This window comes from Gallus gallus, chromosome 3 (genome assembly GCF_016699485.2).
Source record: "Gallus gallus isolate bGalGal1 chromosome 3, bGalGal1.mat.broiler.GRCg7b, whole genome shotgun sequence".
Taxonomy (NCBI): Eukaryota; Metazoa; Chordata; class Aves; order Galliformes; family Phasianidae; genus Gallus; species Gallus gallus.
In genome coordinates, this window is record NC_052534.1 from 41883296 (window position 1) to 41898000 (window position 14705).

A 14705-nucleotide genomic window follows, 5' to 3' on the forward strand; every position below is an offset into this window, starting at 1 on the left:
GTTCTGAGGATTTTGCATGCTTGGCTTATTTTACGTTCCTTGTACGTTAATTCTGGCCTTGGAACATTTAGAGAATTAACAGATTCACACTATCCAAGTTCCAAAGTAGTATTTTAAATCTTAATGGTAAAAATACTCCTCTGAAGAAAAAATTAGCAATACTAAACATTCCTACCCAGTTGAGATTACAGTCTACTTAGAAAAAACGCTAAAGTACCAGTTTCAATGAGAAAATGTTACACTATCAGCGTGGCTCTATTTCCATGCAATTAACCTAATTTCCCTGTCTAACCAACTACACCAGATGTTTTGAAGTTCTGATACCATGAAAAAAGATCTGTCTGTGGTTAAAATTAACGTTTCATAGATAGAGCTTTCTGTTTTTAAAGATCACAAATGCAAGATACATTCAGCAGCCATGGCTTGCCTCAAGCAATACGTACCATTTTGTAAAGACTTCTAGACATCATGCAGAGATTTGTATCACAGATACAGCATAATTCAAAATACAGCAAAATAGGAGATTCAATACGAAAAACTTGTTAACGCTGCACTGCACAGAATACAGTATTATAAATCCAAAAGTAATCAGGAATAAATATTACAGTAAGCAACAACAAAAATTAAAAATCGAACCTAATTCTCAGGATCACAGAATTGTAGGAGTTGGAAGGGACCTACATCAAGTCCAGCCCTGTGCTAAAGCAGGTTCCCCACAGTAGGTTGCAACTCATTCACTGCAAATATTTATTCCATCAGCTGCTGTAGGCTTCCAATCCTGAGGAGGAGGAAGTGTATAGGAATAGGAAATGGAAACAGGACAGAGTGGAATTTAGACAACTTGTAATCATGTATTTTCTGCAATATTAGAATCTTGTTCAATCTCTGCCCCCAACATACCCAAATGTTTCACAAAACGATATTCTGGAAGGCTATTTTTAATATGTTTTGTTTGTTTTCTTTTATGTGTTTGTTTTTTGGCTTTTGAATGTTGGTTTGTTTTTGAATTCCATGAAATTCAACAAGGACAAATGCAAAATCCTGCCACTCAAGTGAACAGGGCCCTGCAAGAATGTAGGCTCAGGAGTGGCTGGCTAGAGAAGAGCTCTGCTAAAAAGGACCTGGTGACCCTGGAGAACATCAAGCTGAACATGAGTCAGAAGTGCCCTTCAGCAAAGGTGGCCAACAGCATTCTGAGCTATGTTAGTAGGACTACAGACTATAGATCAAGTAAAATGATTATCTTCATCTATCCAGTTTTGTGCCATATGACACAGGAAGGACAAAAACCGAAGCAAGTTCAGCGGGCCATAAGATGGTCAGAAGGCTGGAAAACTATCTTATGAGCAGAGATGGATGGAACAGGGTGTGTTTCACCTGGTAACGAGATAGCTTTAGGGAAACCTACAAAAGAGATCCCAATATCTACAGGAAAGCCACCTTGAAGATGCAGCAAGGATCTTCATAGTAGTGCAATGGTGGAAGCACGAGAGATAAGGGACATCAAGTTGAAAGAAGAGGACTGTAAACTGAATATAAGGAAGTTCTGTCATAATGAAGTCAGTCAAGCAGTGGAGAAAGTTGCCCAGAGAAGTCATAGAGTGCATGATCTTCAGGGACTTTCACGTCCTTACTGGATAAAGCCCTAGGAAGACTCAGGGGATTGGACCGATAGTCCCAAGTTATCTTACAAACCAAATGTTTTATGATTTCATTTAAACATCCACTGAGGACAGGTTAATTGATCTTCCAAAGCTACAATTTTACAGAAAACAGTGATCATTGCACCAGTCAGGCAGGTATCGTTTGTTTTGCAAGCTGAGCTAAAAGCACAAAATAATATAGGACAAGACCAGTTGGATAGCGCTGATACTAAGATGTGCCAACACATAAGTCCCAGGAAGGGCTATAAAACAAAAAGAGATGAAAAAAGCTAAATACAGTAGTTTAAGTAGCAGCATAATGTTTTTCAATTTCTCTTCTGGTATGAGTCCAACAGATAGAGCCACTAAAACCTAGATAAGTGGTTCTATTGCACATCTCAAGTCATTTATCTAACTAATGCAATGCAGTCCCCCCCAGATGGAAGTGAATTGGAATGGGCAGACATGTATCTAAGATCACAGGATAATTCCAGTGGAGGAAAGGACCTTGGGAGGTTTCCAATTAATCTCCTGGCGCAAGAAGGGTCACCTCTGAGGTCAGATCAGGTTGTTTGCAGCTTTATTCATTCTGGTTTCAAAAACCTCCATGACAAAAGCTATGCAACCTCTCTGTGCAACCTGTTTCACTGGTTGACTGTTTACTAAAATCTGATCAGTTTTATTTTGCAGAACATATTTATAGTTAATGAATTGTGTAATCATTTCATTTTTAATACAGATAAAGGAAAATATAAGCCTGAAAACATTTCTCAAAGATAATCATGAGAATTATTGCACGATAAGACTAAAATAAGCATCCTTACTCTATTCACTAGTCCAACATACTAAGACTACCCTCTAATTCATTTTTCCTTTAAGAATATAAAGCCATATATTTATATTGTAAGTAGCTTGTCAGAGGATGTCAGGATGATTCTTTTAACACTGGTTCATTCTTCAAGAAAGATTATACAACCAAAAAACAATGAAAAATTAGAACAAGACACACCCAGAAACTGAATGCAAAGACTCAGAAGCAGAGGTGCTCAGAAAACAAATGAAAAAGAATTCTGCTCCACATCCTCAAAGTGGTGAGATTTCCTTACATTGTATATGTTACCCTGATGGTTGTTTACCAGAGAATTCCAGACAGACATCCAAGTGCATCTGAGAAAGTGATTTACCACCATTACTACCAGTCTGCTTCTTCCCTCTAGTTACTATAGCATAAATGGACTACCAGTGATACATGAAAAATTAAAAAAAAAGAATGATAAAAAAAATCACATGCTAAACACAGTCATACAACTTCTGCGCATCATCACAGAAAGCAACAGATCTTCACAAGAAAAACTAAGAAAGAAAGTGGGAACAAAAAGGTGGAGCAGAGCAAGTCAAAAGACACAATGAGAAGAAACAAATCTGCTTATGCCAACAGTCCAGTTGCAGATTTCTCAGTCATCTACTTGAGTACACATAGGGGATGGGAGGAGGGAAAAAGGCCCAAAACGTATCTGAACTTCGAGTACTAAAAGAAGCATCTTTATTTCAAGGTTCCCACAAACAAAAAAGCAAAGTGAAACAAAAAAAAAACCAACAGAACAAATTCCCAAGACTAGAGGAGTAGCCTCCCTAGTGCATACTCTTAAAAAAGAAAGCATTGAAGAAAGACAAAAATAATTAGGAAGAAGATAGTAGCCTTACTCTCTGCAGAAAAATACACAGTACAATTGTGGTTGACCGTACTGATCTCAAAATACTAGGTACCCAATCCAGCTTTATATTTCTCCTTAAATTATATTCATCTCCCTTCCTCAAAGCGAAGTTAGCTGGCACACCAGTAAGTAGCTAATAAGTTGTGTGTAACAATCAGAAGTGTCACGCTCTTTTTTCCTACATGCCACTGTAAGATTACAACTGTATGGCAATGTAGATAGCGTTCAAAAGATGCAGGTCTAGGCTCTGCACCATGTGAATCCATCACAGCACTGGTTGCAGAAAACAACTACACTAAGAATGAAGATTTCTAGTCACTGTAAACAACTTCATGATAAAAAGTTCTCTAGTAAATACTCATCCTTGCACTTAGAACTAGACCAAAAGTAATTCATTGTAAAACTTGTACAGTATTTCTCCACCTGCCAGTAATGAATTGTTTCCAAACAGCTAGGTGGATACCAGAGCAATCAACAAGACAGCTCACGTACAGAGGACAAGGGTAAATTACGTCACTAACACTACTTCTCACATTGGGATCACCTTGTTGTCTTTTAAGAGCAACTCTGACACTTAGTGGTTGTCACTGTGTAATCACTAGATGTTTGAAAGTTAGCTAGTGTACACAAGTAATACAAAAATGCAGTCTTGGTCGTCACAAGTATGAAAACTCCCAACACAGAAGGCAGGCGGCTAACCAGAGGAATAAAGAAACTTGTGTCAGTTTCTTTGGAAGTGTTTTTTAATGTAAAAATGAAAGTTTTTCTTGATGTGAAGTAATTACCCTAACAGATTACTGAAAAACTAGGAAGACTAGCTTGGATTGTTTTTGATGTCAAGAAAAGAAAGCAGCTGCTTTGTCTTTTTGATTCATACCTTTCAGATTCATATCAAAGAGTCAAGATATATTTCGGTTTGCTTCCCCCCATATACTCTCTTGAACAGCAGAACAAGTTAAATTCCCCTATAAAGGCACAGTTGTCAATTGTGCAAGTTCTACCATTTGGATTGGGCCATAGTGAAAAGTCAGATTAATTTACAACATCAGTCAGAAATAGTAATACCAGCATCTATTTTTTGTTTAAGCTGTGATCAAGAAATATTGAGCTCAGACACACAGCTTCTACCTACATCATGGAGGGCCCATCCTACATCACCAGTAAGGCTTATGTGACAAAGCAAGGCACATTTTCATGGTTGCTTCAAGAACAAAGTGATCTCAAAAAACAGATTTTGACAATAGAGATCCAGATCAAATCATTTCTCTCTATGAAAACAAAGCAAAAACATATACATTATATATATAAAGACTAATTAAAGAATTCAAATGCTCTAGAATACACTTCAGTTCTAGAATAAAAGTTTGAAAATAAAATATATATCTTCCAACAAATTGTATTCAATTTTGTTTTGTCATGTGCACAGTTTAAGTTCTCTATAACCTGTCTCAAATACACAGAAAAAAAATCATGGTATGGTATTTTTGCAGCCAGTTAGATGACTTGCGCTCCTACAAGAAGTTAACTCCATCTAAGAAACTTCCACCTGCGCTGCAAAGTACAGAATGAATGATTGCTCACTTCCAAGCATTTTCTTGCTCTAAAGTACATTTCTATTAAATAACCTTAATTTTATTCTTATCAAAGGGCTGTCATTTCGTGGCACATGAACCAAGGACAAGTTACAATACAAACATTAATGCAGATGATTAACTGCGCACAGGAGTACTTCGAGTTTAAACAGGCTCAGATTACAAAAGCATTCAGTAACTTGCTTCAGCTTACTCGGATAATAAAACACAGTTAATGTAGACGATACTACCTTGTAAGATTTCAAGTATCTTCTGACTCACCATGAAACAATTTAGGATTTAACTGATGATATTACCCAAAGAATCCCAGCAGCAAATCAGAATTAATACAGCCGTAAAGCTGTGCAAAAGACAGGTCTATCCTCTCATTAGTGACGGAGTGTGTCACGAGAATATGAAAAGCTGACCTGTAAAAAAGAATCTGCCAAGAAGCAACGACTGCAGCACACAGAAGAGGACAGGTATTTATGAAACGGGAGGCATCTCCAACCTCTTTTTGGGTTATTTAATCAGGAATAAATAATCACCTCCAGTGTGACAGCTACTCTTTTCTTTCCTCGCTTCTGTATGCTGTAAACCTTTTCAGGCTGAGTTGCACAAATATTGTATTTTGCACTAATACTGTACAGTACAGAAGCAAAAATTAAATTCAAAATGCATATGATTTTTCGTATGGTGTTAACTAAGAATATATAAGCTGTTTTCTTTAACTATTATGCACATGGAGAAGCATGTTTTCTTTACATTCGGTACTTAGAGTAACTAGTTCAGCAAGGTGTGTGGTGGTCAGGCTTTTTTTTTTGCCTTATTGGTTTGCTTTTCAATTACAAAGCATTCAGGGATTTTGAATCCCTTCTGGATTTGGTATCTCTTTAAGAACACGATAGGCACAATGAACATAGGCTTTCTATCAATTTGAATACCAGAAAGTTACATATCTGGAGAAAATAAATTACCTGTCAAGTTCAAAAATTAACAGTCACTTATTTAACAAAATAAGACAGCCTTGTGGAAATTTGATATTTAAGTACTTAAGAAACAAATACATAAAAACAAAGATTGAGATGATTCATGTTTCCTATGAAGACGGTCAAAGCTACTTTGCACTGTATGCAGGTATCAAACAGAGAAGAGGATCATGCTCAACTATACCGTACAAGTCAACATAACATCAAACTGGAATGTGGTGGGGCAAACGATGATGCTAACTTTTTTGGCCATATCTTTTAGGGTGAAACTTAAAATTAGCATGACCTAGTGAGTAGCAACTGCATACATGCATAAAATCTGGATTCTATTTCTGTACCAAATTTACTACACCATTTTCAACATGTTACGTCACATATATACATTGCTGTTTTCCCATCCCACTGTCCTGTAGCCATTAAAACAAAGTGAGAATACTGGATGACTTTTAAATGAACACACAGCTGATTACGAGACCACAACTACGCACAGACAGAAGTCAAGCATGATGTAAATAATCTCATCTTGCTTACTAACATCTTTCAAAAGGGTTCTAAGCAAAACAGCCAGCAATATTTTAAGTCATTGGTCAACATGTGGAAAAAAGAAGACCACAGTGTGCTATTTTGTGCTGCATGAATAGGGAAGCTCAGTAATAGCAAAACAAACAAACAAAAAAACCCTCCAGTTGTATATACCAAATATGCATTTTTTTCCCAACAAAAGGGCTAAGTTTCAGCAGGATGCAAACTGTTTTGGCTTTTTTTTATTTTTATTTTTTATTTCAGTCAGATCTCACATAGGTAAATACAAAAAGAAACTTTTGAAACAAATTAAGCACAAATTAAAATGCCATCATGTAAGACCAGCTGGATATTAGAGGCGGATGATAAGGAAGAGAAAGGTCTCGCCAAAGTTTCTGAGGGCCACAGCAAACATCAACTGCTACTATACAGTAACTCTGACTGTTATAAAAGCAGTAAGAATCAGTTCAAAGCCACTGCTGGATGGCAGCAAAAAAGGAACACCTCTGCCTTTCACCATCACCAACACAACCTGGAAGAACAGACAGTTGTAAGCCGCAGAAAACAACCCGCATGATGGCAATCGGATAGCAGCAATGGTAAGAAGAAGGTCAGTGCTACCAGCTTCCTTCTTTCTGTGCCTCACAAAGTACGAGGTGGGTGAGGAAGGGGCTGTGGACACGATACGTATGTACATAAGAAACTATTCATCTTTTCTAACAGCTGCAGAAGATGGACACGTCAGTAACCTGAGGTTAATCCCAAAAACTAATTCTGTCACAGCCCAGCAGGTACTCAGGACAAAGAACACATGCTGGTTTCTAAGTATATTAGGAGGAGGAACTCTCTGAAACACAGGAAGACATGTCTATGGTTTTTGAATCAAAGTACAAGCAAGAAAAAAAGCACCCCTTCCTCCACTCCACTAGAAGAAAATGTTTTGTCACGGTGTCACCAGCAGCATTGGGATCAAATGGCTGTGCGAGGCCCGGTTGCATCAGCCCAGCCATTCCAGACTCCAAAGTACAGTCAGCATGTGCTGGAGGTGCAGCTCACCCATGCCACAGCTGCACAATCCTAGGTCACACTCCTGGCAAGGCTCCTACACTGCAGGAGGCACATATCTGAGGGCTGCTGGAATTGGTATTTCTCACCCTAAGCCGAAGACTGTGGTGTCTGGGTTAGGGCTGTGGGATTTTTGAGGAGGGTGGCATGGAAGAGAGGGGTTCTAAAGCAACTGGGCACTGAGAGCTGATCAGTGCGCATTCATAGCAACATAAGCAGATATCTACAAGTAGCCTTGCACACGAGGATGCTCAAACAGCTGGAGACAAACACTGGAACACAGGAGTTCAGCTAAGTGCTGAGTTTTAGTAGGTAATTACCTCAGCCTCCATTATCAGAATGTTTGTACAATACTTCAGCACTCAACTGTTCCATGCTGGTGTAATGCTGTCCAACTTTTGTGCTTCCACCTGACAGTCATCACTCACAATGAAGGAGTATTTCTTTGAGGAGGCAGCCAAAGTTTTCAAGTTTGGCTAACCTCATACGTTTGCTGCACTGATTCTCTGAGCTGACACTTAACCTTAATGCAGGTGAGAATGCAAAGCATGCAAACAAAAGCAATCAAGAAGTAGGCACGAAGTTCTACTAGAATTCTGAACACTACAAAATGTGAACACTAAAGCCATCACAGATCCCACTGTACTCTCCAACTTTAATAAAAACTACAGACTGCCTACACATCAGTTCCTATCTGCTTCAGAACAGTTTCTGATGGGCACTGCCGCTGAATTTATTGGAAGAGCCCTTGTTGCACTATGGTAACAACAAAAACACTCTTTAATATTAGACTAAATTTCAGTATTTCTTGAGACTTTATCAAAAGAATTCCGGTAACTCTTACAAAATAGAAAACAGCTTTGTTAGAGCATTGAAAAGAATGCAAAAAAAAGGAAACAGTTGTTTGTTTTTAATTAAAGACTTCAACAAAGCAAGATTACATTAAAAAAATGCAACAACCTTAAGTAACCACATTTGAGAATTGAAAATTGAGAATCACAACAAAATGGTCAAAGGTTCCTATTTTTTCTTTCATTATTATTTTTTAGAATTTCAAACCACTGTATTGTTCAAAGGAGAGCAACTACTAGGAGGGCAGAGGGAAAAGGAGACCTTTTGTTGCTGCAGGCACTGGGGGAGGAGAGGGTTTCTTTGTTGTCTGAACCCTTCTGCCCAACCGTAGGCCATGCAGCAGCCACTGATATGCATTGAGAAGGGAGGTACGATCTTCCACTGGTTTTTGTGAGCGGTACAATGATTACATATGGAAAAGTATGACACTCCAATTAAGTTGTGTCTCTGCCTGTAAGGTGGACTGACAGGCAAGTCAGACAAAGAGAAAGCTGTTGCTAAACAACTCAGAGGAGGCTTGAAAAACACACGCATTGAAACTGTAGTTTCTAGTTACTGCTATGGGCAACATACTTTGGCAACAGTATTTATTTGTCCAACAAACAACTCATTCCTTCACTTGCAGACTTCTGTCAGAGGTGCTTTCAACATGGAGAAGGCCAGAAATTCAGCCGTGCCCTGAGACACAGCACACTGAGGGCAAGTCTTTGGAGAGTTCACCACGAAACTGTACATCTTGTACTAGGTAGTAAGGTGTTGCAAGACCTTCCATATTCCTCAGTTCTAGTTACAAAAGACTGCAATGTATCAAATTAGCAATAAAAACAATGAACCATTAAAACAAACAATCCAACCTTGAAGCCATTAACGCACATCATCATTTTTGTCTGAGACTGCCAGCACTGTATAGCAACCAAAGCTGTATTCAACAAAATCTATTACAAAAAAATTTACCCAGTACGTGAATAAGAATTATGCACTCAAACACACAATTCCCAACCACATTCCAAAACAGTTTTCTAACGTCCTCGAAAAGAATAGCTATAGTAACTCCTCACTATTTTTGAAGCCCAGTGTATCTTCTACCCTGGAAGTACACGAGTAAAATCAGAAATCTATTGAAGACTACTCTTAAGATGAACAATTTAAACAACAACAACAAGAAAAAACACCTGCAAAGTTGATCTGTAATTTCTGTTCTCAAATATATGACTGGAACAGGGGAAAGCAAACTTACACAAGATGCAAGTTTCAGAGGCCTGGAGCACCTGTCCTACAAAGTCAGGCTGAGGGAGCTGGGCTTGTTCAGCCTGGAGAAGAGAAGGCTGCAAGGACACCTCATTGCAGTTTTCCAGTATTTAAAAGGGGATTATAAAGACGAGGGGAATCAACTTTTTAAAAGGGTAGACAGTAGTAGGACAAGGGGGAATGGTTTTAAGTTCAAGGACGGAAGGTTTAGATTGGATGTCAGGGGGAAGGTCTTCACAGAGAGAGTGGTGAGGTGCTGGAACAGGCTGCCCAGAGGAGCTGTGGATACCCCGTCCCTGGAGGTGTTCAAGGCCAGGTTGGATGGGGCCCTGGGCAGCCTGGTCTAGTATTAAATGTGGAGGTTGGTGGCCCTGCCTGCGGCAGGGAGATTGGAGCTTGATGATCCTTGGGGTCCTTTCCAAACCAAGCCATTCTATGATTCTTTGACTACATGCAGCCTTCACTGGGACAATCACATATTCCATCACTAGATTATTTCCATTTATACGCAGAGATTCAAAACCCAGTAAGAAAAATGTATTGCAGTATTACTCACATTTCCTAATGTCACACTTGCATTTACAACTAACATAGTACACTGGTCTTCTAGATGACATCCCTGGTCCTAGGACTCTTCCAGGCCTCTCAGAACCAACTCCGAATGCATTTTGAGAAGTAATCATTAATCTATACAAAAGCTGTTCCAGACAGACCACAACAGTGAGGAATTCTGTCCTTGTCAGTGTGGAGAGAAAAGAAGCAAGCAGGATCTAGACAGAATGGCATCTTTGCAAGGGGAAAGGGATGGAGGTACAGTTCCCTGGAAAGAATATCTAGGCTAGGTGATGATCTGAAGAGAAGTTGGGCTGATGGCCTAGCTTACAGGTGAGCACAAAAGGAAATAAAGCAGTTCTGTAGAAGTTAAAGATATATCACATGACAACACTGATCAAACGTCTCAAATTTGAGAACTTTGAGACTAAAACCAGCAACAGACAGAGACAACCATAATCCTTTAGTACTATGGTGAATGGTTTTACCAAGTTATATACTCCTAACAGAGAAAGAATAGAAATCACCAAGCATCATGAGGTGTCAGCAATCCAGGTGTGTACTGAAACAAGCAAATAACACCGGACTCAATGTCAAAGCAGATGTTTTAGCACATCTGGATAACCAAACTAGTAAACAACAAAAGGCAGCTGCAATTTGATGACTGAGGGCAACCATTCACATGGAAAAATTACCCTCCCACTGCAAAAAATTATGTCACGTACCCAGAAATTTGTTCATTATACAGAATTTCACAAGGCACAGTGTGTTCCACAAAGACAGCTCGAGTGCTTCTGCTAAATCTGAACTATTTTTTCATTAACAGAGTTTTATCTCAATTACATTCTGTTTTCATCTTGGATTTCTGAATTTCTGGACAGGCACAGTCACAAAAAAAAAGAAAAAAACACTGTTTTTTATCCACAATTCAAGATTAAGGGACAAAAAACTCTGCAGCCTACAAAAACAAAACAAAACAAACAAACAAAAAACCTCAACAGATGAGGAACAACGTGGCTAAGATAAGAACTCCTCCTTTGCAGAGGCCACTGAACTATTTGAAAATACTAAAAATTAGTGTCAGCATTGTAAATTTCAGCTTTAATTACTATACACTGGTTTGTTCAGCAAATAATAGAAGGAGCATCTTGATGCAAATCAGGAAAGTTTACATTGAAGGAGAAAAGAAAATGAGCATGGAACCATACACTGGTTGGTTATTTTGCTTTTTTTTTTTTCTTTTTAAACTCTTGAGTTGCACGTAACAAGAAGATGCGTTGCTCACTTGTCTTCATCTTGACTACTTAAAAAACATATATCATCAGAATGAGGGTGGCGATGCACTGGAACAGGTTGCCCAAGGAGGCTGTGGATGCCCGATCCCTGAAGGCATTCAAGGCCAGGCTGGATGCGGCTCTGGGCAGCCTGGTCTGCCTACAGCAGGGGGGTTGAAAATAGTTGATCTTTGAGGTTCTTTTCAACCCAGGCCATTCTATGATTCTATTTATCAGTTATTGAAATAACCCCCACGTTGGTATTTTGCAGCCAGTCCAAAAAGTATCCTCCTAAAATGTTAGGATATCACAGGATACTAGTAACCAATTTAAGAACTGTTTAGCAAGAGGAAAATATCTCCAAAATCAGTGCAACAATCTTAACAGCAGAAATAAACAGACTCAAGTAACAATCTCATAAATCTCTAGGCACTGAGATAAGCATAACTCCAAAGGCATTTTACACAAAAATATCTTTTCCTAGCCAAAAATCGCCACAATTCCAAGATTATGTAAGCAGAACTTTACTCAAACATACCTCAGAAGAGGCTCCTGTTAGCGTGAAGTTCGACATTCTGAGAGATCAAGCACTCCGGTTACTTATCTGGAATATCTGCTATATTTGACTTCACTTAAGTTTATCATAACTGCAGTTTATCAGTGTATCGCTTCACACTGTGATTTTCAATTCCACCTTCATCAGAAGCACTGGCCAAAGCCAGAAGTTATTTATTAACATAATGCTCTCAGTTATGGATAGCCACAACCTATTTCCCTGTATTTGTAACAAAGCAGCTTTTCAAATATTGACACAAAGATAAATTCAGAGTTCTTTCTCATGATCTACAACCTTATCACAAACACCGACTCATTTCAGCTAATAACACCTTTCAGCTAAATTTTAGTTCTCCTTATCCCATTTAGGTGAACATTGCTTATGGACAAAGGCAAGACTTTATCAATTACAAAGCAAGTTTATCCATGAACATCATTAAAGTGTGTTCCATATACATATCAGAAATATATATATATATATATATATATGAATCAGAAAGGGCACATTTGTGCTAACCAAGTAAATCTGTAATATTTCCAGAGGTCTAGGCTTTTTTCAACTGAAAAATAATACCTATCAATGGCAGTTTAGTCAGGCAACAGATTCATACACTGGGAGGGAACTTTCAAAGCCAGTATGTCTCAGTCATATAAACCTAATTAACCATCAAGTCAAGGATGAACTTAAGGAATACCGAAGGCATAGCACAAAGCTTCCACGTAGGAGAGGAGTATCTTCATGCTATTATGTTGCCTGTAGATTGTGATCAAGATCTTAATTCAAACTTGTTATCACTCTCCAGATAGCAGCAATTCTATTTCATTTGTGAAAGCAGACTACTCACTTCTACTCAGTTAAAGCAGAACAGGTCTCCAAATAGCCCTTTTAATGCAAATGAGAAGACCTCTGCTCATGATTTCTTTTCTCCAGACATTCCGATGCAGAAGTCAACACTCAGTAAGTTGCAATTAGAAATTGCTAACCTATAACCAATGCTTCAGAGTTTTAATCTCCTCTTTAACTGTGCCTGTTTAGCGATAGCGAACCACCAAGAAGTGTAGGCATCAGTCCTCAAGGTTGCTGATATACCTTTCCAGACTGTCTAGGTATTATCATATTGTAACAACAAATGTAATGCATGAAGAAAGCACAAGCACTTCTACCATCTGTACAACTGCCTAGCTTCAGATTTCCACAGTTATGGACAATAGTGCCCATAACGCAATAGGCAGCCATTGGTAGTCCCAGTCTTAAAAGATGAGTCTTTTCAGAGTCGCAGAGGCAATTTGTCAAAGCAAATGGGTGAGCAACCACGCAGACAGGAATCTGAAGGGCTGTTACAACTTACCAGATTCCTAATTCTTATTGCTTTTGTTGGATTTAAATATCCAACTTGTACAATTTCTTTGGAAGATCACAAACTCACGGCGTATACCAGGCATTGCCATGATAATTATTTGCAATACTTCATGAAGCAGAATCAGATCTGAACCCAAAGAATAAATGCAAAAATTGAATGAACTTTAAAGCTCTGTTACGTAGTGCACTGTGCAACGCCTCCCCTAAGTAGGTGATCTGCAATTAAAGCCTGCAGAAAAAAAAAACAACAAAAAAACTATTGAAAATACACTGACTTGGCCAAATACATCGAGAGTATCAGAATATGAGGGCAGTCTGTATCAAAAGTGACGAGACACAAACACACCGCCCAGCTCATAAACACGCTGCGCAGAAGGGCTGCAGTTTGTCCTGCACTTTATTATCTCCATCAAAAAGCAAAACTACAACAGAACAATATTTCTGATATCCACCTCCATGGCCGTGGACAATTACCAAAAAAGCCGCTTTTTAGAACAGGTGGGGTTCCCCCCCCCCAAAAAAAAGGTAAGATTTAAATGCTACTCTCATTCCTAACCATAACTCCTGCTCAGAACAACAAAGCTCTTCCATTCCTCCCACATACAGTTATCAGAGCATACATTAAAGATGAAACCGTACCTTGCCATCAAGATCAACAGTAATTATAACGCCTAGTTCACCTACGGTGCCTTAAACCACACATTAAACGCTTTCAGGAGGATTGATATTTATTTTATCTGACAGTGACAAATGCATCAGTCCACAACACTTTTGCTTTCCTTGCTCTTTTTCAAAGCCTCCATAGACAGTTATTTTACATAATAAAGTAAAAAAAAAAAACTAAAAGAGATGATTTGTACTTAGGCACTTGTATTTCTGTTTTTCTGTTTGTTGGTTTTTAATCTAGAAGCTTCAATACAATGCCCTTGTTATCAAGTTATTAGCGAAGTTTCTCCTATTTGAGAACTCTGGTTACCATAATCACCTAAGACTCAAAGCAAAGTCAAAAGCTCAATTTATTTCCTCCCATAAAAGGTTTGGAGGCTTCTTACTGGGTTTTCATTCATAGCTAAAGAAAAAAACTAAGAGGAAAAAAGGGGTGGGGGAGAAGTAAGCCAGATATGAAAAGCACTCAAAACCTTGGCAATACCGGGGAAACAGGGAAAAGGAAAGTGGAACAGAAAAGAGAAAAACATTTTAAGAAAAGCATCAACATTGTGTTTCATTTTCAATTTGATCGTTGATTTATCTGCAAACCAAACCATGATTCTGCCTGCGTTTCCCAAAAACCTGCTCTATCTTTCTTGGACGTCCTAAAACGCATAGCTGTCTCACCACTTCAAGCAGACACTGTGGTGC

At 38.6% G+C, this 14705-nt stretch overlaps 1 protein-coding gene and 1 long non-coding RNA gene across 29 annotated transcripts in view; one reads left to right on the forward strand and one right to left on the reverse strand.

The window, feature by feature from the left end:
* The window catches only part of AFDN (afadin, adherens junction formation factor), a 110687-nt gene that overhangs the window by 92774 nt on the left and 3208 nt on the right, over positions 1–14705 (reverse strand). The gene's annotated exons all lie outside the window — the stretch shown is intronic.
* LOC121110504 lies at positions 5091–9217 on the forward strand. The gene is made up of 2 exons (XR_005859078.2): positions 5091–5411; positions 6067–9217. It is a non-coding gene; the product is annotated as an uncharacterized LOC121110504 (long non-coding RNA).